Source organism: Acomys minous (assembly GCF_964271855.1).
Source record: "Acomys minous genome assembly, chromosome: 5".
Taxonomy (NCBI): Eukaryota; Metazoa; Chordata; class Mammalia; order Rodentia; family Muridae; genus Acomys; species Acomys minous.
Window position 1 is genome coordinate 103528967 of NC_140494.1, and position 26083 is coordinate 103555049.

General features: G+C 49.9%; 1 long non-coding RNA gene across 1 annotated transcript; it reads right to left on the reverse strand.

Moving 5' to 3' along the window:
- Positions 1 to 7557: 7557 nt before the first annotated feature.
- LOC311597663 lies at positions 7558 to 25745 on the reverse strand. Its single transcript, XR_014779311.1, has 3 exons — positions 25653 to 25745; positions 8619 to 8984; positions 7558 to 7656 (listed from the first exon to the last, which is right to left on the reverse strand). It is a non-coding gene; the product is annotated as an uncharacterized lncRNA (long non-coding RNA).
- Between the last annotated feature and the right edge of the window lie 338 nt (positions 25746 to 26083).

The window sequence follows — 26083 nt, forward strand, 5'->3', positions numbered from 1 at the left end:
CTGCATGCGCACATAAAACACCACACACACATACACAAAGGCTTTAAGTATTCTCAGTTTGAGGGTCACATAAGACAGGCTGGCCACAGGTGGGATTTGGTTCACAGCCACAGTTTGTTGGCCCCTGTTCTAGGGAGTCAAGCAACCAACTGTTTCCTGAGCTGAGGTTCATCCAACCAACCAAACTAGAGTCCACAGCTGCTCTGCTCGGAACCTGTGCCAAGACCTGGGGGTGCTTATTATATAGTTTATGTCCTGGAGGTGCCTACAGCACTAGAGAAGACAGACAGGTAAGGACATACTGTCAGCTCAGTGCATGCTGGGAGGTGATTTAGGACAGGGCAGCCAGAAGCTGAAAGGTTTTTTTCTACCTATGGGTCTCCTATGTGCCCCAGGGTGGAGACGAAGAAGAGTATTTTAATCTCTCCCTCCTTACTTACATCTGCCCCCTCCCACAGTAGGAGTAGTTCATAAGGGTGGCATGTGGCCCTTATTTGATCCTTCCACCCAGGCACCTACAGTGCCTAGCAAGGGCAAGAGCACTAGCAGCACTAGAGGCGGGACGTTTGGTGAGAGCCACCGAAGGAACAAGAGCAACTGAAAGGCTGCTCACCTTTCCTGTTCCGGGATGGACAAAGCGAACAAATGAGAAATTTGGGGTGTCCCAGCATGGCACCCCAGCCCCCTCATCCCACCCTGGCCACTCTGCTGACTCACCCCCACAGCCCAGTCAAGCATGTTTAACTCATCCCAGTTAGCCACAGCTTCTCTTGGAGAGGGAGCTGGCGTGACTGTATCTTGAGTGTGTTCTATGGCAAGGAGGAATCGGGATCCCTGAGTGCAGAAGACAGTCACGGAGATAAGGATACACGACCCCACCTCTGAGATCTATAAGGTGTGACGAGGCTGGATGACAGGGGAGAGTGTGGAGGGGATGCAAGGAGCCACAGCTAGGGGTGGGAGTGGGGGAGGGGGAGGAGTTGTTCACAGGTCTTCCTGCCATGGCAGAGCACAGACCTTATTCCCAGACAACTGGAATTACTGGAGGGAATTTAAGCAAAGAGATGCTTTTCCTCTCTGTGTTAGAAAATGGCCCTGCAGGGGTGAGAAAGAGGAGAGGGAGAAGGGAAGCTCCGGCAGGCTGACCACGAGGAGACTGGAGGAGACCCCGGAGCTGAGCGTTGTAGGAGAGTGGACTGTGACGATCAGCGAGTATCAGAGGGAGGCCGAGAGTGAGAGGGAAAGGACAGAAGCAAGCGGCCATTTGGCTGTGAATAGGAAAGAGGTCATTTAAGCTCTCAGAGCCTCAGCTCGCTCTATAAAACAGGAAAGAAGAACTACCCAGCAGTGTCATTGTGAGATTCATGGAGGGAGACTGAAAGGCCAAAACAGGGTCTGGCAGGCAGAGATGGCTTTTCCTCTCTGCTCCTTGCTGTGCCTTTGTGCAACATCTTATACTACTGGGCTTTTTGTGTGTGTGTGTGTATGTATGTATGTATGTATGTATGTATGTATGTATGTATGTATATATATATTAATTTTTTACTATATATATTTTACTATATACACTACATCACAAAAATACACAGGACGTAAACTTACCCTAGCTGAGTGCACAGTCTCACAAGACTCAATGCATGAGATTGTACACCCATCACCATCCACCTCCATAATTATGTTCATATTGCAAACCGAAAATCTGTACCCGTCGAACACTGACACACACACATACACACACACACACACACACACCGATTTCCCCTTCCTCCAGCCCTGGCAACTGCAGTTCTACTTCCTGTCTCCTGTAATTTTTGACTCCTGAGGTATTTCACTTAAGTGCCACCATACATAATTTGTCCTTCCGTGCCTGGCTTATTTTACTTAGCAAAACATCCTGAGGCTCATCCCGGGTGTAGCCAATGCCATATTCCCATCCTTGCCAAATATGGTGGCTCACATCTATAATCCCAACACAGGAGGCTGAGGCAGGAGGATTGCCAAAATTACAAGGCTAACTTGGGCTTCAGAGTACCCTGTTTCAAATAGATGAATACGTAGATAGATAGATAGATAGATAGATAGTTAACAGACAGATAGATGATAGGTAGGTAGATAGATAGATAGATAGATAGATAGATAGACAGATAAATAATACTTTTTAAAGTGTGAGTAGTAGGTCAGGCATGGTGGCCCACATCTTTAATCTCAGCACTCAGCAGTCAGAGAGGTCAATCTCTGTGAGGTTGAGGCTAGCCTGGTCTACAAAGTGAGTCCAGGACAGCCAGGGCTATTACAAAGAGAAACCCTGTCTCAAAAACAAAAACAAAAACAAACAAAATGTGTGAATAGTACTCTTTTGGTTGTACCCACCACATCTTGCAGGTGATATATAGGTTACTTCTATATTTTAGCTACTATTCCTACTGAGGACATGAGTGGGCAGTAAGTTTTGAGGACTCTGTTTTTGGAGGGGATGTTTGTTTGTTTGTTTTTAAAATATATACCCAGAAGCGGAATTGCAAGATCATGTGATGCTTCTATGTTTAACTTCTCAAGGCACCACAGTAGTGTTTTCCAGCTGCATGTTCGCCTCCCCATCACCATCCCCAGCTGTGCAAGGGCTTCATTAACACTGACTCTTTGCTAGAAGTTATCCTAGTGGGTATGAGATGGGCCCGCTAGCAGTTTTTCAGCAGCGAGCAGAACCAGGCTCACAGGAAATGAAGGAGCAGTCCCAAGATGGGGAGTCAGGGTCCCCTGGGCTGTAGCTGTCATCACGTGCCAAAGGTCTGTGAGGGCTCCTCCCACCATGGCAGGCTGCGACATCAGAGGGGTTCCAGGTCCCCAGCAGATCCAGCCCACTCAAAGCTGGAAGTTCATGTAGAGTCTGTTTCCGGAGGGGGGGTGTCACACAATGTGCATACTTACTCACCCCACTGAGTCCATTGAGAAATCAGAAGCCACACAAGGCCTTTTAAACAGAGAGATTTAATTGATGGGCTTGATTCTGGCTTATGACAGAAGAGGTAGGGAGCCCACATTAGCTATGTAGGAAGCTGTTCCCTTCATGGAGATGGAACTGGGGCAATGTTCTAAGAGCTCAGCACTGAGACCACCAGACAGGGCATGGAGCCACTGCAGTCAAGCAGAAGGAACTGGGCTATGAGAGGAGGGGCTTGTTCACAGAAGCCGAGGAGGAAAGGCAGATGCTGTAGACATACAGACCCACAGAGACAGAGAGCCATCTTGGCTTCTCTTCCCACCCACCTTCTTCCAGGGGCTTTAATTGGCTGGAGCCATCCAGACCCCAGAAGGTAAGAGAGTCTGGGAAATGTAGTTTCCTTGAGACATATAAACCATAGCTAGGAACAGCAGGATGTGATCAGGAAGCAATTGATGGGCACATCCATTCGTCCTCCCATCCATCCACCCATTCGCATTTACTGAGCATCAACAAGCAGGGAGATTTAAACAAAGAAGAATGCTGGGTCCTGTCCTCGAAGTACTTAGGATCCAGCAGTACCAGGACTGTATCTTGCATCATACACCCACAGCTGGCCAGAGGCATCTGCTCACCCAGCCTGGAGCAGGAACCCTGGAGAACTACAGGCAGGGAAGGGGGTGGGGCAGAGGCTGGAAGCTTCCGCAGGGTACCAACCAAGAGGCTGGGGCTGAGATCTGCCTAGGCTAGGGATTTGGGAGGCCGGGGTTGCTCCAGCCGCTGCGCCTCCTCCCCAGCTGAAAGCTCAGCTCAGAATGAAATGACTCTAAAAAGGAAAGAAAACCCTTAAATCCCACTGTTTGTCTTTGGAACCTGGGAAGTGAGGGTGTAATGAACATGAAACGTGCAGGCTGCTCAGAAGTTGCCTTTGAAACCTCACAGGCCGGCTTTGTCAGGGAGCAGCCCTTCCTTTTCAAAGCCTCGTGGCTCTGAGCTACCCTCTCCTCCCTCATCCCTAACAGGCACTAGATAATTAGCTGGAGATGTTAAATGTTCCCTGGCTCTAAGAGAGAGAAGTCGCTGGTTTTCTGGGGACCTGGTAGTAGGGCCTCTACTACCGCTGTACCCCATGAATGCCTTGCTTCTTCACCTTGCTCATATTTAGTCCCTCTCCATACCCAGCCGACCCTGCCCCTCCCCCCACCCCCGGGCTCCTGGCACTCCCTCCCACTTGGCTGTGCCGAAACATGCTTCTGTTTCCTCAGATTTTCTCTTCCCCTAAATTCGCCTCTTCCCAGAAGCCTTCCAAGACGTATCACATGAGTGATGATGACAAACCTCGCTCTAAGAATTCACCCCAGCTAGGCTCTTATACACACCCTTCCTTGAATGACTAGGACAGGAAGTATCCCTCAGCAATCGGCATTCAACCTAACTAAAGCCCAATGTCTCCAAACACAACCGCTGCTGAATATTCATGCCAGCACGGAGAGCAGACAGGTGGATGGTCCCTCGGCCTCACCACTACAGGAACCACAGGTGGGCAACCTAGCATTGTAGTTTGTCCATGATACCCCATGATAACCTTGAGCAAGACCTGCCTTGCTCTCCAGGCTTTGGGTGCCATCTGTAAAGAGAAGGAAGGTGTTACACCAACCAAGTCTGCCCCCACCATTCTGATTCAACAGGTCTGAAGGGCTGAAATCTGCATTCTCCATTTCACTACGTAGCCCTGGCTGGCCTTGAACTTACAGCAACCCTTCTGCCTGTCTCCCGAGTCCCGGGATCACAGCTTTATATCTATTACATTATCATGCTTGACCTAAGGACCTGCATTTCTAGTCTAATGCCTCCAGATGCTGAGGTCCCTGCTGAGGGCTTGGGAAGGTGGCAGGGAGCTTAGTAAATGGGTTTGGATGTTCTGTCAGAATAAGGCTGTGTTTGTAGGACGCTCAAGCAGGGGCATGCTGGCATGCAGATGGAAAAGACTGGGCAGGCCCCACCTTACCACAAGCGTCATGGCTTTTGTGGGTTTTGCTTGCCTACATGTCTAAGCAAGACTTAATCACCACTGAGTGTCCAAGCTGGAAAAAGGTTGGAAGCCTGTCAACTCAAAGAGAGGTCAGGGAAGTCCCTTGCCTGTGACATTCCAGTCCCCTGTGGTCCCTGCATGCCCTTCCCAGGCTCCTCCAGCTTGCTTGTGCTTACAACTAAAGGGTACAGGAAGCCAGGACAAGTGTTGAAGTGTAGGGGAGAGGGCACCGGGTGGGAAGAGGGACCTGGTCATAGTTCAACAAGGATGCACCATGAAATTGTGTGGCTTATAAACACACATACACATGCACGCATGCACGCACGCACACACGCACGCATGCACGGACACCCGGACACACACACCAGGCTCTTTCTTCTGCTCAAACATCCCCTCCAGAAACAGCCTGGAGTCCAGCTGGGTTAGGCAGTTCCGGCAAAGCATGACAAGGTGCAAGGAAATATGCATGTACACATGTGTGATGTCTGTATGTGCAAAAAAGTTACCAAGAGAGTTTTGACTAGAGTGATCAGGGTGCAGACAAATTTAAACAAAAGAAGTCTCCTCAAAGCTGAGTAGAGTGGAGGACACCCTTATTCCCAGCACTTAGGAGGTAGAAGCAGGCAGATTTCTGTGAGTTCAAGGCCAGCTGGTCTACCTGGGAAGATCCAGGGCAGTCACCACTGTGTAATGAAACCCTGTCTAAAAAAAGAGGAGGGGGAGGGGGAGGAGGGGGAGAAAGAAGGAAGAGGAGGAGGAAGAAGAAGAGAAAGAAAGAAAGAAAGGAAGGAAGGAAGGAAGGAAGGAAGGAAGGAAGGAGCCTCCCCAACCCCCAGGATCTGACAAGAAGACAGAAATTCCTCTGCAAGTGGAACCAGGGTTTCCTGCTGCCTGGGTCAGAGATCTGCCTTAGCTCTACACAGATGTCAAAGGCGCTCCCCCACACCACAGTGACATCAGCTGAAATGAATGGAGCATCATGGCAAAGAGACAAAAATTTCACAAAAAAGAATCCAAAGCAGACAAATCCCTTCCAGCCGTGCCGTCCCCACCCACGTCGGCATACCCTGCTCAGCTGCTCCTTAGGGATGCCATTTCCAGGAAGAAGCCTGCCCCACTTGTGGCCAGGCTAGAGAGTGGCCCAAGAGTTATGGAGGCTTCGAGATCAACAGCAGGCCTGACAGCCTCCTCAGCAGTCTGAGCCTGCTGGGGAATCTGGAGGTGACAGAAAGAGAAACATCAGAGAACACACCCAGACCCTTAAGATGAATGGAGTTCTCCAGAACCGAGAGCTCTGTGTGGACTGTTCAGAAAGACCAGGAGAGAGACACCAAGAAGGTGTGTGTGTGTGTGTGTGTGTGTGTGTGTGTGTGTGTGTGTGTGTGTGTGAGAAATTATATGAAAATGAAAGTGTTTGTGCAAACCCAAGAAAGGCTAGCAGAGATTGCTGCAGGCCAAGGAAAACACACAAACTAGGTGTGCACATACACAAACATGTGTTCACACATATGTACATACACACACATGGGCATACATACACATGCACACACGTACATGCACACGCACATGCACACACACACACATACACACACACACACATACACATGCACACAAGCTGTGTGTAGGTGGTACCAGGAACAGGAAAGCCAGAGTGAGAGCCAAGAGTTGAACTGCTGTCAGAGTGAGTCGAGAGCAGACTTGTTTGTCTGTGACAGCAGGCTGTGACAGAAGAGGGCAGAGCATGCCTGTGCTTGTGGACCACAGGAACCTGTGGTTGTCCCTGCCGTCAGCAGCCTAGAGTGTACTCTCACACTTTGGGGGAATCAGGTACTTCCAGACAGAATCCCCTTCTCTGAGCTCTTTGCTCACAGCCCCCCATCAGCTACTACTGAGAGTCTGTCAATCCCAGGGGCTCCTCTGCCCTCTACTTCTTCCTCCCTTGGGGCTAACTCTAGGACAGTCTCCAAGTCTAGGACAAATCTCTCTGTTCTGGGGGCAGCAATGGCATCCCAGCCAGTACAGTAACCACCAAATGCCTCTTCTGTTCCCATCCCACCCACCTCATGTGACTGAATTCAAATAGTGGACCTAATAAGCAAAGACACTGAGTCACAGCCTTGATGTCAGGGTTTGCCTCTGAAGCCTTGTGTTCTTGTACAGCATACGTAGGCCTACGCAGGCCCCTCTTTCTTTTTCTTTTCTCCTCCTCCTCCTTCTCTTCCTCCTCCTTCTTCTCCTCCTTTTTCTCCTCTTCCTTCTCTTCCTCCTCCTCCTCTTCCTCCTCCTCCTCCTTTTCTTCCTCCTCCTCCTTCTCCTCCTCCTTCTATAATAAGATAAAGAATGTGAAGCCCCTGGCATTGCACCAACTACAAAGCAAACACTTCCTTTTTGGCCTCTAATCCATTCTCCCAGGAGTAAATTGGTTAGAATTCTCAGGGACTTCCCAAGTCACACCTCCTGCCTGAAACTGGAGTCTTATGTTCTAGGCCCCACCTCCCCCAGTTGTAAATGAAGACTAAGGTTCCTGGAGAGGCATGTGTACTGATAATGGTACAGAAATCAGCATAACAGGTTGCAGCCTCGCCTTGGCAGGCAGTCATAGGGTTCAGCCTTAAGCCAGAGAAGAGTCACAGCAGTGAGCTTCCATGGTCGGCTCCCTTTGGCTTGGAGGTAACATGGAGCCCTGGATGTGGGAAAGAATGGGTCAGGGAAGATATAGTCCTGGCCATCTTAGGAGTGTTGATCAGTTCTGCTCTGGCCCAAGTCAGAGCCCCTCCATTTCCTGCCTCTACCTTGCTCCTCACCTCAGCTGTGACCCATGGGACCAACCATGCTAAGGAAAGCAGGTCTATGCTGGGACTTGCCCTTCCCTTGAGCAAGAGTCCCGGAAAAGAGAAGAAGAAATGCTGTGCGGACAGCAGAGGTCATGGTCCTTCTTATGTTCGTCACACCCTGCATGGGAGGTTTCTGAGAGAGGAATAGGTGCATAAGCCACTAGTGATGAGGCCTAGGACTCACTATGTAGCCCAGACTAGCATCAAGTAGGCAGCAATCCTCCTGCCTCGGCCTCCCAAGGGATTATAGGCATAAACTACCACACATTGTGGTGTATTACAAGGTTTAATTTGATAGAGACCTATGAGGTGCTTAGAATAACAGATGACACATAGTAGAAGTTAAGTAAGCACTAGCTGTGATTATTATTATTATTATTATTATTATTATTATTATTATTATTATTATTTGTTCAGCTACCAAAAAAAAAAGTGTTGGGCTCATCTGCCAGGGGCATCGCCCACCATAGGTGCAATGTTGGAAAAGAAACCCAGGGCCTGCAACATGGCAGGGAAGCACCTTACCACGGACCACCATCCCAACCCAATCTTTCAATAATCATGTAAAAACTACATATTTAACAAATCACTATGAAGATAAAGAATCGAGCATGCTGAGGAGGCCTTTCGAATGAAACCGAATGAGCCTGGAAGGTCGGGTCAGGCTCTCTGGAAGGGCCAGGTCTCCCAGATCCCCCACTGAGTCTGTACATCCATCTGTGTGCACATCAGCATCAGAAGGCACATGAGCTGGACAAAGCTGGTCTAGCCAAGATACATGCAATTGATGAACTGAGACCCTCTCGCTTGCCTCAGCTGCTGCCGCTTAGCTTCAGAATCCCAGGGCAGCAGAGTTGGCGGTGGGGCGTGGCAGCACCAGGCTTCCTGCTCCCAGACTTCCCATTGTCCTGTGGTAAGCAGATCTTCTTCCTGAGGACATCTCGCGCCAACTGGCCTCCTTGTGGGTCACAGCAGTTCACTGCCCACTGTCCCAGGCTAATGCCCCACGGGGGAGAGGGGGGTAGGCGCGGATCGGTGTCCTGCAAGGTGTGTTAGCATTTCTCTCCTCTTCACCAAAGGGGAAAAAAATGGACTCAGAAGAGAGAAATCACTTTACCAAGGTCACAGAGGAGACAGGAAACTCTGCTTGTCTTGAAATCACCCTGCAGTCTTCTTCCTTTTCAAAAAATGTTTAAAATGTATTTTTTGACAATTTTGTATGCATACATAATGTATTTTGATCATTTTCATTCTCCTATCTACCTTCCCAAGACTTTGCAATCTTAAGCCAACATAATGTAATTTTTTCTTTTCTTCTCTTTTCAAATTTAATTTGTGTGTGCATACACATACCACAGCATGTGTGTCTCTTCCTCCACCATGAGATCCAGGGGTTGAACTCAGGTTGTCAAGCTTGCATGGCAAAGAGCCTTTACCCATTGAGCTATCTCCCTGGCCTGATAATATGCTCTTTTAAATAGTATGAGTAATAACTATTATTATAGCTAATACTTATATAGCACTTCCCTTTCTACAGCTGTACATTCTTAACTTATTTAATCTCCCTCATCACCCACGAAACAAGTGCTCTTTCTGATACACAGAAAGATTGAGCCACATACCCAAGGTCAACAAGATGTGTCTTCTTGCTCAAAATCAGACTGGAAGAACTGGGAGCCACTTAGCAAGCCTAGACCACAGTCTCAGAAGGAGAAAGGATAAGTCCAGGAGAGGGTGGGGCAGTGATACGGGGCCAGCCTGTCCAACCACAATCTGCCCCTACAAGGTATCTCCAAGAATCCAGGGACCTTGCTTTCCCTTGGACTTGACCCCTTCTCTTTCCCTCCACTTCTCCCAGGCTGATAATGGCTGGGGTACCGCCTTGCCCAGCTCCATCATCCACCAGCTTGGCCAGAATTCCGGGCTCCTCTGTCCTTGGTGATGAAAAGAGGCTTCTGACAGATGCTGCCCAAACACCGAAACTCCTTCTTACTACCTTATATGGGTTTATTTGCTCAGAAGCTAACCTCAACTCAGCACCATGCTTTGACCCAGAAATGCAGAACCCAGGGCAGAGAGAGCATGGTGCCCCTCTCAGTATCTACCTCGACACAGAGAAGGTGGCTCAACTTCATCCCACAGCAGCTGCCCACTTCCCATCAGTCCTGCCCCTTCAAGGGATCTTTTCAGAGCCTTCTACCCCACCCTCACCCCATTGCATAGCCTCAGCTCAGTTTCCCTCCACAGAGAACAGGGAGGGTCTAATGAAAGGCCAGAGCATTAGGGGACAAGAGTGAGAGTTGTAGAGGGCTTGGAGGATTAACTCAGATTTTTTTTAAGCCTCTGGCACTATCTGGCCACAGCCACACAAAAGCAAAGGGTCTGCATCCCTCCTTTTTCCTGGGAATATGAAACTGCATGACTCATTTGTCCCAAAGTCATCTCCACAGGGAAGCAAAAAGAGCCCTCCAGCTGGTGTGGGGATAGACACACCAAGGGAGGCAGCCGCAGAGGTAAGCTGACTGGGCCACAGACCCAAGGTGGTTGACATGGGCTCCCTCCCTCCTCCAGGTCCCCAGGCTCAACCCTCCAGAGGTCTGTGTGAAGGACAGAGCCTGTGTGGAGGGAAAGTAGCCTGTGGCAGGAGGCTAAGAAGAAGCTCCGTGGGATGAATGCTGGCATTAGCGGTCCCTATGGATGTTCGAGAGAGGCAGCAGGTGGAAACTGTGGATTCTGTCCAAAGGATACCCACCCCCCATCTCACACAGAGCATCCGAACATGGCCTTGTGCTGAGATGGCATGTTTCTACCTCCCAGTTGGACCACAAAATGGCAAGGAGCATCCATTAAGCTCCAGAGTTGCCTCTGTGGCCCTAAGCTCCACCAGGGCTGCCGCTTCCCCCTTTAATTGGCCATAATTTCTGTGATTTGCAGGTCCCAAGCTTACCCAGGGCCCAGTCTTTGTCATGATAGATGGCCAGAAACAGTAAGCCATTCCTGTTAGCCCAGAGCTGACCCAGCCTGGGCACTGGGGCTGATATAGCAGCGTCCCCTGGGAAACAGGACACCCCACTCTTGCCTCCCTTGAGCAGAACCAAGCCTAGACTCTGGAGCCCAGAAAGAGGTGCTACATGTTAACTTTTATCCACGAAAATCTTGCATTAGACTTCTAACCCTGAACAGTATTGTAAGATAGGAACTGGATGTTGCTATAAGCCCCCAGAGTTTGCACCATTTTTAATAGCATCAATAGGAAACACATGCTGAGCACTTTGGGAGTGTCTGGCACACAGCAAGAGCCCAGCAGACATCATCTCACTATGTAGCTCTGTCACTTTCATTATCTTTATGGTTGGTCAGGATGGAGGATGCATAGTTGCTTCCTATGTGAACTGCTCAGAACCTGTATCTCGCTCTACTGGAGAGATGAAGCTGAGTGTAATACTGCCAGTGGGTAGGGACAGCCTTGAAGCAAAGTGTCACTTGGCACAGCCACTTTGTAAATATAAGACAGATGATAAGCCAGGGCATCCCTGAAGTCCCTTTCTTTTAAAGAACAGGAGTTGTGGGCACCCGGGAGAGAGGGGTGGGCCCACCTAGCACAGACACAAAGATGTTCCTATAGTTGCCCCTGCAGAGATGACAGCTGGAGCTTAATTGTACCCCATCCCACCCCTGACAATGGTACTGGCAGGGACACAGGGTGGCTGAGAAGGCTTGGCCCTAGGTATGATTTGGCATCAAACCCTGAACTCACTGCACAGTGTGCGAATGAACAAGACATGCCATAGGAAGGACTCGGAGCTAGACAGAAGGACTTCCCTGGTCCCCAGATAATCTAGGACTTACCTTGAAGACCCGAGTAAGCGGGAAGGACTAATTAATCTTCCGTCCTTCTGTGAGCAGAAGGCAGGACTGTGGAAGGAGAGGAGATGGCCCCCAGAAGCTCAGCCTGGCTAATGGATTATGGGTTACCCTGCCCACAGAATACACTTGCTCAGTACTCCCTCCTCAGTTCCTACTCTAACCAATAAGAGGGAGGCTTCCCCCAGGACCTCCCACTGGTCTCACTTTTCCCCTCAGCAGAAGCTTTACATTGCAGCCTTCTTTTCCCTCAGTAACTTCACAACTTCCCTAGAGAGGAGAGCGATGCAGACAGCTGTCCCCTGTGGATCTTCTACTTGGTAGCCTTGCATAGTCCTTGGTTCTAAGACAAGAGGTTTCTTATATAACGAGGCTGGGCCCAGTGTAGATAGCAGAATGCTTTAGTGCTCATAGCCTTCTGTGGCCCCCTGGCACGCTGGCCCTGGGTGATATGAGCTCGCTGCTGGTAGGGCCCGTGGCTACTTGTTCAGTGCAGGATCCCCAGAGGCACTGAATTTTTTATCTGGTTGGTTTTGGTTTTGGTTTGTTTTGAGAGAGTCTCACTATGTAGCTCTGGCTGTCTTGGAACTCACTTTGTAGACCAAACTAGCCTCAAACTCCCAGAGATCCACCTGCCTCTGCCTCTGCCTCCCAGGTGCTAGAATTGAAGGCGTTCATGACTGCCCAGCTGGGGATGAATTTGAAATAGCCTAGAAGACGCACTTCCGGGTATGTCTGTGAGATTGTTTCCAGGGAAATTAACTGAGGAGGCAAGATCTACCCAGAAAGAGTGTAGATGGTGCTACCTCATGAGCTGAGTCTGGTACTTAATTTAAAATAAAAAACAAACAAACAAAAAAACAGGAAAAGCTGAGCATCAGCCTTCATCTCTTTGCTTCCCGGCTGGGGATGCTACATGGCCAGCTTCCTCAGCTTTTCCTGTCACAGCTATGGTAAAAGGGAATCCTAATACATCAGTAGAATTTGGCAACAGCATCCACGTGGTGGTGGTTTTGGAGGCACATAAAATACAAGGGTTACAGGATCGTGAAGGATTTGCACCAAGGTTCCGGAAAGCTGCTGAGGCCACGCAAATACATAGCAGGGTTGGATTCCCTAGCAAGGAAGCCCGAGAGTGATTGCATGAGGCTACAGGGATGAACCTTGGGCTGCAGTGAAGATGCCAAGATTTGGGGAATTCCAAGTATAGGACATCTGCTGAGGGAAGCTATAGGAACTGGGTGGAACCAAGCTGAGAGTAGCAATGTGTGACCCAGGTGCGGAATTAAACACGCAGGGTTGCATGCAGGCACTGGAGCCCAGGTGATGCCACCATAATCTCAGATGCTGTGTATCTGCTGGGTTTGGGGTTTGCACTGCTGGATTTCAGTCTTGCTTTGGTCCAATCTTTCCTTTGTATATTTTTGACTCTTTTTTTTTTTGCAATAGGAGTGTTGATTCTGTGTCATTGTGTAATGGAAGTATATTTCCTTAAAAAAAAAAAACAGGAGCTCACAGTTAAAAGATTGCCTTGAGTCTCAGAGGATACTTTGAACAATTTATTACGAGATTCCCATAAAGCTTTGGGGACCAGGGCTGGTATGCTATGATTTTAAAATGATGTACTTGAGTATCAATTTGACAAGGGGCGGGTTTGCAATGGTTAATCTTAACTAGGTTTAAAACAACCTAGGAAACATCTGGGAGTGTCTGTGAGGGCTTTTCTGGGGAGGTTTTCCTGAGGCTAGAGGACCCACCCTGAGCGTAGGTAGCAGCATCCAGTGTGCTGGAGTCCCAGACTGAATACAAGCGCAAAGGCAAGGAGCATGATGGGCACCAGCACTCATTTCTGTTTGACTGTGGACTCCATATGGCCAGCTCCTGCCGTTATGCACTGCCCCCATGACGGGCTGCACCGTCAACTGTCAGCCCAAACAAACCTTCCTTCCTAAAGTGCTTTTGTATGGCATTTTTCTCACAGGAAGGAGAATAGGAATCAATACAGGCCCCAAATCCAGAGGTTAGGGAAGGGAATGTCCATTGAAGAGGAGTTCTAGAAACCCCGGGGTTCCTCCAGCAGAGAGCTCAAGGGGACCCATTCTTCCTAGAGCGGCTATTGTGAGAACAGAGCAGGGGTGAGCTAGGCCGTGGAGTGGGAAACCACTGCTCTCTGGGGCATGCTGACCCCCATGTGGGATCTGCTAGTGGCTTAGGTGGCCTCTCTAATCCCAAGTGTCCTTACTTCTAAAGTTCAGCTCCAAGCTAACATATTCCCACTACCCTCGCTCTAACCCCGACTCATGTCCTACCTTCTAATAAGCTCTCTTTGGCGCCCCAACTCCACTTCCACCTGCAGGGGGCCAAGCTAAAAGAGGCTTCCCCAGGGTCACTTCCTGTCCGTATGGCACCTTTCCATAAATTAGAAAAGGAGCTCCTTTTGCCTGTCTGCTCCTAGGCCGGGTATGTGTGCACAGTATACAGCCTGCCTATCTGCACACAGTAACCCCATTTGGCAGACCTCAGGAGACATACCCACTAAAAGAGCCAGCTGACCCCTTCCAAAGACATCATCATTTATCCAAGGTCATGTGGCATTCTGGTGACAAAACTAAGGATGGGGGTGGGGGTGGGGATTAGAGACCTTGACTACAATTTCATTGTTCATTCTGTTGTCCCTCTCTATCCAAGTCTGACTCTTGGGGACAGATGGCAAAGCCAAGACAGCAGGAGAGCTCCCGAAAGCAGCGCCTGGGGAAGCCTTCCTGCACCAATTAGAGGAGAAGTGATAACCTCATCCCAAACTCTGTCTAGACATAAAATTGAACATAAAGCTCCCTGAACCATGCACAGCCCAACTTGTGGCTGGCATGGAACATAAATACAGAGCCCCTATTTATTTCCCATCTCCCAACCACAGTCATGCTGCCGCACCTCGGTGAGGACGCGCGTAATGTCTGGGTAGACCAGTGCATCTCGCTTGGCCAGGCAACTCGCAGGTAGAGTCACTGCGATTGGGAGAACCTCACGCTGAAAAGAAGATTTTCAATTTAGCTAGGCATGGCGGTGCAATGCCTGTCATCCCAGCAGAGACAGAAAGACGGTCATGAGTTTAAAGTCAACCTGGGCTACATAATGAGTTCCAGGCTAGCTTATGCTACAGAGGGAGACTATGAAGATGACAAAGACGGAGGTGGATAGAGAGAGGTGAAAAGGAGAGCAGTCTGTGGTGGGGGGGAGGAGGGAGGTGCCCCCAGGACGGACAGCATTTATCTCCCATGCATGAAACTTTGAGTTCATCCCTGAACAAGGGCAAAGGAAAAAGGAAGAGAAGGTGAAAGGGGGGAGGGGGTTAAGCAATTCCTGAAGCCTTAGTTTCTTATCTAGGGTTCCCAGGAGCCCACTAAGCTCTGCTTCTTGCAAACAGTGTTGAATATAAACATACATGTGTGTGCCTGCTTACTGAACATGCATGTCCTGCCTGTCTCAGTCCACAGCACTGGTGTGTGTGTGTGTGTGTGTGTGTGTATGACTGATTAAACTCAGACAGAGCCACACTTCCTGGCTTTGAGTTAAAGCATAGCTACTTCCTGGCTCTCAGCCTTCAGGTAAGTGCTTTCACTTCTCCGGGCCTCAGTTTCCTCTTCAATAACCTGATGGCCATCACAGGAGTGACTCTAGGTTCCTAGAGCACCAGAGTAGTAGCAGGCCTCAGTAACTTCTCCCTGTCACTCACTCCAAGTACTGTTCCTTAGCCTTTGCTTCTGTGGTCCTGTGATCCATTTTCTTGCAAATGGGAAGTTCTTGGTCAGGTAGCCTGGCAGTTTCCAATTCAGCATTCAAACCTGTAGCAGGATAGGCCTTCTGGGAAAGAAGTGAGCTCCTGATCACCAGGGATGATAGAGAAAAGAGAGAGAGAGAGAGAGAGAGAGAGAGAGAGAGAGAGAGAGAGAGAGAGAGAGAGAATGGTGTGCGTGTGTGTATATATGTGTGTATGGGGGTGGGGGGGTGTATATGGTGTGTGTGTGTGTGTGTGTGGTGTGTGTGCATATGGTGTGTGTGTATGGTGTGTGTGTGTGGTGTGTGTGTGTGTGTGTGTGTGTGTGGTGTGTGTGTGTGTGTGTGTGTGAGACATCCTTTCCAATCCTGAAAGTCTGTGAATATGCGGGAAACTTCTCATTCTCAGCACCCACGTTCGGGAAGCTTTGCTCATGAATTGGGGCACGCCCTCCACACTGGCTGTGGGTAACAGGAAGATACATTATAAACTATGTCCTTCAGCACCCCCAGCCACCTCCTGTGTACACACCAGTGGCAGGTGGCCAGCAGGAGTGGAGGGAGGGACGAAGGGGCCATGCCCAGAAGCCTGTTCCCTACCACTCCCATAGCTCTTTCTTACCCTTACCAGCTGCCTGCCCCCCACCCCCAGATGCCCAGCTAGAGGCAGTGGGGGCAGGGACCAATAACCAGGACAGCTCTTTTGGTACTTTTGTACTTTACTTATAAGGAACCAGACACACACACACATACACACACACACACACACACACACACACACACACACACACTGCCATCCTTAGGCTGTGGCAATTTTCCAATTAAAGAGGTAGAAGAGGCATGGAGGACTCCTATCCCAGCTCTCCTCCTCCTTTCCTCTTCCCTCCCCCACCTCGCCCAGCCTCAAGACTTCCTCCTGTACACAGCCTTACGGGACTCTCTGGGGAGGGCCAGGTGAGCCACAGCAGCCAACATACTTTGCTGCAACGTATTTGTCTTTGCAGCAGCTGCATAGCAGTTCCTGTTTCCTAACAGTATCGGCTTGCCTGGTATTAAAAAGGGCCCCTAAGTGAGGCGGAGGAGCTTTGCAGGGAGCAGAGAGCCGGCGCGGGAGGGGTGGGATGGGGGTGGCTAGCTGGCCCAAATGGAGGTTTAGTGCTGAGGATGTCTCTGATGACGCGAATGAGGCATGGAGGGTGGAGAGCGAGGACCGTCCCCACTCGGTCTTTCAGTCCTCCCGCAAGAGTGATGAGGCTGCAAAGAGGCACTCTGTGTGTGTGTGTGTGTGTGTGTGTGTGTGTGTGTGTGTGTGTGTGTGTGTGTGTGTGTGTGTGTGTGTTCGTATTCGTGTGTGTGTGTGTGTGTGTGTGCGCGCGCGCGCGCGCGCACGCGCCTGTCCCCTCAGCTTTCCTACCACAAGCTCGGCTACTCTTGCCAATCAATGGCCTCTTTGTGGCACAGAGGGGAGGGGAGCTAGAACATGCAGTGTTGGGGGAGGGGTACGGGCTGTCGCTGGGACTCTGGGGGAGATCTGGGCCTTCTGCCCTAGAGATACCCTCCTCAACTTCGATAGAGTTCTCTCCAGGACCATCTACACACTCTCTGAAAGCAAAGAACACGAGGCTAGCACAGGCAGTGGCCAAAGTCTCCCCGCACTGCGCCGTTCCCATAGTGGTGGGCAGTCCCGGGACCCATACACCGGGAAAGACCGGACGTGCAGTCCCTGTGCCCCATATCCGCTAGATGGCGCTGGCCCCACTGCGCTCGCCCAACTTGGGGCAGGCCCAGCAGCTTGAGGAAGCCTTTGGAGCACTTGGGAAAAGATGAGAGGTACATAGGAAGCTAGATTCACCAAGTCACTCATTCAGTCCTACGTTTGCACATGTCCACTAAATTGGACAGGGAGTCAGTTACACTTCCTTGAAGATCTAAAAGCCTTTGTCCTCAAGAAGGTCACAACCTCAGAGACTAGAGCTGCGTAGTAGAAATGACCACCCCACGTTGTGTAGGGAGAGCTGGGAATTCAGACTCAGAGAGGAATGACACATTTCTAAACTCCAACGGGTTGTCCCGTCCCATCTGCCCTGAGCTAAGCCCTAAGCTCTGTGACCTTGCACACAGTCCGTGCCTTGGAACTCAAGTGTTGTGGGAGAAAGCCCTCAGCACTCATCTCCAGGGAGATGCCCCCCATGTTCATCCTAGGCTGCCTGCTCCAGTCCCAGCCATGGTTGGAAGGAAGGGAGTCTGCATCAGGAAGAGAATCAGCCATGCCCCTCTTAGGTCAAGGCAGAGATGAGAAAGGATGCTCTGACATCCAGAACACCGTCTAGATTGAGGCGGCTCTCTTCCTCAGTAAACTGGACCAAGAAATGCAGATTCTGACTCCATGTGCATCCTTCTTTGTTGGCCTTTACTCCACTGTGGAGTGGATGTTAGGGCCACTACAGAGAAGTTTGAGGCCCCCCACCTCCTCTGCTGTAGGTGCTGTGTGATTCTGGGCCAAGACTAAATAGCTTGCTCCTGAGGGCCAGACCATTGGAAGGAGGGGAAAAATCAGGAGATCGGGGCCAGCCAAGTTAAGAAGCCTCTAGAAGGGGTGCTCTGCATCCCCCATAGCTTTCTCAAGTCAGCCCTTTCTCCGTGTCTCCTGACCATGCCACCATCCACTTAGCATTCTGCTCACTTCCCTCTGCTCCGACTCCAAATGTTTATCAACACATGCTGTAATGTAATCAGCTCCTGGGAAAATACACACCAGGTAACGGGTGCTGACAAGAGTGTCAAACAGATGTCTCCTCCCTGCCCCTCCTTCCTAACCCCACCAGGCACACCCAGGAGGCTGGTGATATGCTTCTCACCAGGCCACCTCCCAGCCTTGTCAGTGGTGGCATTCACCAGGAAGCTGGCAACACAGAGGGCAGGGACTGGCACTGAGGGGGTTCAGCAATGTGTCAGGCACCCGTCCAGGCTCTACACACCTCATCTCATCTGTCCCTCAAGGTGCCATTTTGCAGAAACTGAGGTCCACAGTGATGACCATGCAGAGTGAAACGGCAGTGACAAATCACTCTCCCTGCCCCATCATCAGGCCAACCTCCCTACTGGTCACCAACTTTGAAAGAGAGCTGCCCTCATAGACCCTTTTGATGGGACTAAGAGCCTGGCCCCAGAGAACATGGCAAACGGGTATTTGGGGGCTTGCAATTTGTTCTTCATTTTAGCCAAAATAAGTGTGGCACAAGAGAGGGCTCTGAGGGAAGGGACATCCCTTCTTTGTCCTTTCCTCCTCTCTTCCCCTGAACCAGAGAGCCTGGGGACTCACAGACAGCCTGGACAGAAGGACAAAAAAGTATGCAGAGCTGGGGAAGGCCCAGGGTGGGCACACACACACACACACACACACACACACACACACACACACACACACACACACATGCCCTTCCGGGGCCTCTGGGATCAGCTGTGTGAGGCTGGGCGTCCTAAAGGAAATCGGTATTTGCTTTTCCTTCAATTGCTCCTTTCATCTGACAGGGGTTGTAAATGAGACTTTATGGGATTTCTAATGATGGCGGTTTCCCTTTATCAGCCTCCAATTCCCACTTCGCTGCTGGCCCGGGTTGACTCCGGGAAATGTTTTGACCAGGAATCAAGACCAGGCGCTGCCCTGGTCACTGCTTTCCATAATGAGGGATGGAAACCATCAAACTGGCATCCAAGGACCATACACAGGAAGCTCACTACCAAGAAGATCACCCTGTGACAGCTGACTGCCTCCTGCATGGGGAGCTTCACCTCCCCGGTTCTGGTTCTGCAGCCATAAATGTGGAGCAATTATACCTGCTCCTCCCTCCTCCCCCAAGAGTTGCTGCGAGACCCCATTGAGGTTCCAGGCCTGAAAGGCCTTGGTTTTTACTAAGACTGTTGTTGCTGATGAGGTTCTGTATAGATGCGACAAGAGGAAGAAATGATGGCACTGGCCAGGTGAGGGTGCGCTTGTTTGTGTGCACAGAAGTGCACCCACCTGTTCTGGGGAAGGGTGGGGTTCTCATATTTGCACCTGCTTCCAAAGGCAATAGATGAAACTGTGTGCGCACACACACACACTAAAATGTCTCCACATAATTGTAGATAATGGTATTGTATTAAAATACAATACAAAACTCCTACATGCCAGGCATTAATGTGGATGATCCTTCTAACCTCTGTGATGTATCTTTAAGGACATGAAAAGGCCCACAAGCCAACATATTATACAAGCATCTACCGAGACTAATAGTGTTTTCAACATAGGTATGTCAGCGTTGGAAGAGGAATGTCACAGATGAATCTAATGTAATTTAATGTCTATTCATCTCACCCAAGTAGCAGGGATGGCCTCCATGTGCTTGCCTGAGTTTCAGTACATATGTGAACATAACTGTACATGCCCGTGTGTGTGTGTGTGTGTGTGTGTGTGTGTGTGTGTGTGTGTGCACCCACTTCCCCACTGCTGGGCTGATAAGTATAATTGTCCCTCGTCTACCAGCTGCCTGATCTGAGTGAGCCCTGGTAGGCTCTGAACACTATTGTTGTGAGCCATCCAGCCCACACAGACACAATGTGGTGACAGCAGTATGTTTGGGAGGGGTAGAACTCAGCATTTGGGAGTCACTGTCTGTAAAGATGGCAGGACCCCTGCCAGTGGAAGGCGTAGACTGATGCACCAGGTTAGGAGCTACAGGGGTGTGCAGCAGGTGGGGAAAGCTTAAAAGCCTTCAGAACAAGACAAGCAGAGCCAGCACTGCCATGTTCAAAGAACCTGGAGATGACAGGACAAAGCAATCGTGGGGTGAGGGGCTGCTGAGTGGGCAGGCCTTACCACAGCTCCTGGCTGTCCTGGAATTCACTCCAGACTTCAGGAGGAGCCGCAGGAAACTCCCACAGTGAGGCATGGATCTCCTCAGCCCCTCCCTCATGCTCTCCTCTTGCTCAGCCCCAGTAACCATGAACTCTCACAGCCTCCCCGCCTCACCCCATCCCATCTCCAAGCAGGCGCCCAGCCTATGTGGGTTTCCTACCTTTCCTCAGCCTGCTTTGCCTCCCAGGCTCATAAGCCTGACTAAACCAGTCTCAGCCTCAGAGGGGTTGGCTCACCTCTGCAGGACATTTCCCAGCCTTACCCAACCTCCTGGACTGGCAACAAGTCCCCACACACATTACCACAGCTTCCTAATTTCCCTATTGTCCTACTTCCTCAAGGATCTCTGCCTATCTACTAGACTTTGCTCCTGGCAAGGAAAAGGGCACAGCAGCTTGGTCCTGGATGGGCTGTAACTCTTTCTTTTCTGGGTTCTAGGAATTAAACCTAGGGCCTCTCATGTCATAGACGAGTCTCTACTACCAAGCTACATCCTTGGTCCCCATTAATATAAACTCTCTATATAGAAATTATGGTGTTAATCCAAACAAACTTTTGAGCTATGAGGTTTTACAACCAGAGAGAAGCAGTTCCCCCACTCCACCCCCAACGTTCCCTCCTCCTAAATCCACCCCCACCCCAGTACTGAGCGCCACCCCCAACAAGTAGGAAAAAATGGAGTTTGCAGTGCACTTATGGAGACTCTCCCGTCATCAGCACCATCTCAGACCTGAGGATGCCGAGCAGTCCCGTAGCTCCTTAAGAAATGAATGACTGTCCTAGTTTGTCCACGACCTTCCGAGTTTTACCAAAGGAAGTCTCATGCCCTGGGACCTTCCCCACCCTCCTCAACCCTAGGCAAACCAGTACAGCGGGCCACTCTTGCTGTCGTAGGCCTCACAGTTCACACATGGCGGATCCAGGACCCTATTTCAATCGCCTTGACTCCGTGTCACATCCTCATCCCCTGGCTAGGCCATCTCCCAAACAGCAGAGCAACACATGACCCCAGTTCCTTTCAAACTCAATTGCCTTCATGGGCTCTGTCTACCCTTTGGCTGTCACCCCAGGCCACTTGCCACCTTCCTGGAACACCTCTTCTCAGAGGCATGTGCTCAAGAAGTACAGGGCACCAACATTAACCTAAACCAAATATAATTCAGAGCTCATTTCTGCAGGAAAAGCGCTTTTCATAATACAGAAAAAAAATAAAATTATTATTAAAGTAACTTCATAATGATATTAAAGTTTTAAATAAAATTAGAATAAAAAAACTTCACCCACAAATTATTTTCATTTCTCCACATTGCCTTCCTTATAGCTGCCTGTTTTTTGAGACCAGCAATACAGTGTCTGAACCTTCCTTGGTCGTTCCTGCATCGCGCCATAAAAACCCGATATGGATGCTCTTCTTGCCAGAGTCTATGGCTCACTAAGGTCTCTCATTAAGTCAGATGACAGGCAGTGTGGACATGGGGCAGCACCTGCAAAGGACTTTTTCTTCAGAGGGCTAGCTTGCCATGCAGACACTGTCCTTGCACAGATGCGAGGGCTCCTAGGCAGAGGAATATGGCTCCCCTCCATCCTTCCTGGGAAAAGTTGAGGCCAAAAAGCGTGAAAGGCCTAAATCTTGGGCCAGCTTCCACTCAGCATGCCCAGGACAAGTGTCCACAGTGTGCCCTTCTCGGCTGGACACTCCTCTATCCTTAAGAGTTCTATTGCTTAACTTCATACCGCTCTGGCAAAGTCCGCTCCCCGACTGAGAACACACCCCCTTATAATTTCCGTGACCCCTACATGAAAGGGAAAGATTTCCCAAAAATCTTTTGTCCCTTGGTCCCTGCCACCGAAGTTCAGTCCAGTCCTTCCTGTGCTCATGATCCAGGCTCACTGGTCTACGCAGACCCTCACACAACCCACTTCTCAGCACCACTGTAGAGTGTAAGAAGCCCCACCCAAGGTAAGCGTGTCACCTCCAGTCACGCTTGGAATTCCCTGGGATCCAGAACACTAAAGTGGCAAGAACGCTAGGAGGACCTCTTGACCGGTAGGAAGGAGAGCACTAACTTTCTTTCAGACTTCATTCTTTCTGGAGAATTGTATGGTTCAAGAGGGGGCAAGGTGTATGTATCTCAGTTGGTAGAGGGCTTGCCTAACGTGCATGAAGCGAAACCCTGGCTTCAATCCCTCGCAACACAGAGACCAGACACAGTGGTACACACCTGCGATCTCCGCATTTGTGGGGGAAAGACAAGAGAAGCAGAGAAGCAGAAGCTTCCAGTAGCCCTTGACTACAAAGTAAGTTTGTTGCCAGCCTACATAAACATGTCTCAACAAACAACAAGAAAAACCCCAAACAAAACCCTTGGACTTCAGTTCCACCAGCCATTAAAGTCCCTGGAACATTTCTTGAGGTTCCCTTTTGACATGTTGGATCATTGGCGCCAGGGTGGGGTGCAGTCATTTTTTTTTTCAGCTGGTCGGTCCCAAGAGCAATGGCAGCCATGGCAATGGGGAAGCTCTGCAGTGATCTCTCTAGGAATAACAATAATTAAATGCTGCTAAGCACTGTGGGATACAGAAGTACCATCGTAATCACCACAGCTACCATGGTGATGATAACAGTAATTAGGGGCTGTGGTTTCCAGCTCCCCCCAGGAGCACAGTCTAGGGTGATACTGGCCTGTCAGGTGAGGGGAGGGGGTGCGGATAGCAGGTGGGGTGTCTCTGGGATTGGTCAGAGGTTTGGGCCATGTTTTCTCCATGGGATCCTATTTTCTGACCTTGCTCGTGTTCCTCCTCTTCCTCTTCCTCCTCCCTCATCTTCCTCTTCTCACACTTCAGCCTCAACTGACCTTACACTGAGGGTTGGGGACCCCAGAAGGGGTAACCTTTTATTTAAGATAGCACTTCCAATGTATCTTCTCCTGCCATCAGATTTCAGGGGTTTGGGGAGACCCTTGGGATTTCATAAGGTCCTTCTCACATCAAAGTAAGCTTTATTAGCTAATTACTGAATGACACAGAGGGGCCTGGGAGACAGCCCCGGGAGGGGAAGTCATTATTATGTTGACTTTGGGCCTTTTCCAAGCCCAACAGCTGCCTGTCTGAAAGGGCCTGTGGAAGCTGAGAGAGTGCCTCTCTGGAGAATCTCCTAGGAGGGCGCCTTTCTCAGAGCCACTCTGGCAGACCAGTTGCCACCTTTTGTACCCCTATGGGTAGGGGTGGACTAGGTAAGAAAGGAGAGACCAGCTGCCTGTTATTGGAGTGGCCTGCCACACTGAGGCATGTCTAGTCCCAGAGCCAGAAAGGGAGGACCCACTAGTGTCCAAGCCAAAACAAAATTCCACGAAAAACAGCCTCAATGGGAAGATGACCTGGAGTTCATTCCCTCAGCACTCGGCTAGGGTCTCTAAGTAGACCTTGCCAGAGCAAATTGAATCCAACTTTGCTTAAACAGCCGTCCTGGGTCCCGGGGGTCTTGAATCCCCTGGGAAAGCCATACCCAATCACGTGTACTCCTTTCCCCTGAAGTGTTGGGAGACTGCAGATCACACTTTCCTTCCATCCTCTCCAGCCTTCCCACTTGTGAAACCTGAAGCTGCCTTCCAACCTCTCTCGGCAGGTAACTCCAGCCTGCAGTGACCCTGTTATTTATCCTTCCGGTGCTCTGTCCCCAAAATTCTCTTCACCTCCACCCTCTTTGTCTCCTCCCCCAGGCTCAGAAGCACCTGCCTCACCTTTGTTTTCTACCCTCGGCCCCACCTCACCACCACCACCCATTTCCAGGGGTGGATCCATAAAGGATTTTCACTTTCACTTCTTCCCTTTGCCTGGAGCCCACTCCCCCAACCCCCAACCTACAACCCCCAAGCCCCAAGCCCGCCCCCAGCTCTTCCTCCTGGGATGCTAAGACGCTTGGTATACTTTTGATTTCCCAACCAAAAGGAGAAAACAAGCCCCTTGACCTGTCTGGTTACCTCTCTAAGCTTCTGACTATCTTGCTTATGCCTCGCACCAAATTCTAAAAAGCAGGGCACCTACTACTCCCCCGCCCCGCCCCCCCCCCCCCGCCCTTCGCTCTTCCCCAAACCACCCCCCTCCCCCCACTCTCCCATTAGGATCTGGATTCTGCTCCTACTTGGAGGTCAACACTATTCTTTCAAAGGTCCCGGGTGTTTCAGCCACTGTTTCCAAGAGCCCTCTGATCCTTTGCACCTGCAAAATCAATATTGGTGGTGGCCTTCCCCTCCCCAAACCGCCCTCTCTCCCCTTCCTCTTCTTCAACTAAATCCCCTCCTCTTCTTACTGGCTCCCATGACAACCCACCCTCTCTGCTCCCCTCCTTTTTCATTGACCAATCATCATCTGTCTGTCCAACCCACAGCGGTTGCCAGATTCATCTCCTGAAAGCCCAGCTCCCAATAAGCACTTCTCTGTTCAGAAATCTTCAATGGCTTGCTATTGAAGAAAAAAAAAAGATTTAAACCAACCATCATGTATTTGTGAAATCATACACCTTTATGCAATCATAACATCTAATGCAATAAGTATCAGGAGTCTCAAACTTTTTTGAACATCCAAATCTTCAAACTCCATTAAGAGAAATATACTTTTCAGGAAGGCCAGTGTTTTACTGTGTGTAAAAAAACAACACGTTCTTTAAATATATGGCTCTTATTAAAGCAAGGATATGAGACCCAAAGACAGTGTAGGGCTCTTAAAATACAATTTGAAAGCCAGTGGGCGCAATAGCCTCTTCAGTCTGCAGATGAGAAAAATGAGACCCAGAGAGAGCACGTGATTGGCAGAAAGGGAACACAGGATGCAAGTGAAAAGACAACATGTTTTTATTAAGTACTTAGTGGGTACGAGGTGTGTTCTAGGTACCAGGGATATAAAAGGGAACAAAATAGGTAGGGTCCCTGCCCTAAAGTAGATGAGGCCCTGTAGCTAATCACCATGAGGCTGCAGGAATGCAAAGATGGCTGTGAGAAGACGCAGGAGGGAAGACCATTAGGACCTGACACAAGTAAACAGAGGCCAAAAGAAAAAAGTAGCTAACCAGAAAGAGTAGGGAAGAGTTCCACAGGAAATAAATTTGACAGCCATCTCTCAGCGCCCCGCCCCCCGCCCCCCATCCACCCACCCAAAGTGCCACATCTCCCACTCAAAGCCCTAGGGCAGAGGGATGCAGGGCTTCTGAAGCAGGCAGGATCCAACAGGCATTGCTGGAGCCTTGACAATGACCTTGGTCGGCCAGGCTAAGGAAAGGGTGGAACTGATCACTGACATTAGAAGGTCACTTACATTAAAAGCCATGTGGTGTCCTTACTCGGATCCTAGGAGAGAAAATAAACATTAGTGAGGAACTTGGGAAAATCCAAATAAATTCTGTAATTCATTTAATAGTGACACAGTGATGCTAGCTGTTTTGATACATGGCTCATCTATAAGCCGTTAGCATTTGAGAAAGTAAGTGAAGGGTAAATGAAAACTACATTACCATTTTGTTTTGCTTTTAAAGGTGTTTTAAAATTACATTTGTGCGTTTGCACACGCGTTTGTGCCTGTGTTAATGCAGAAAAGTACATCCGATCTCTTAGAGTTGGAGGTGGTTGTGAACCACCTGGTGTGGGCTCTGGGAATTGAACTCAGGTCCCCTGGAAAAGCATCAAATGCTCTTAACCATGGAGCCATTCCTTTTGCCTTCTTTATACTTGAAACGCACAGCATGGGAG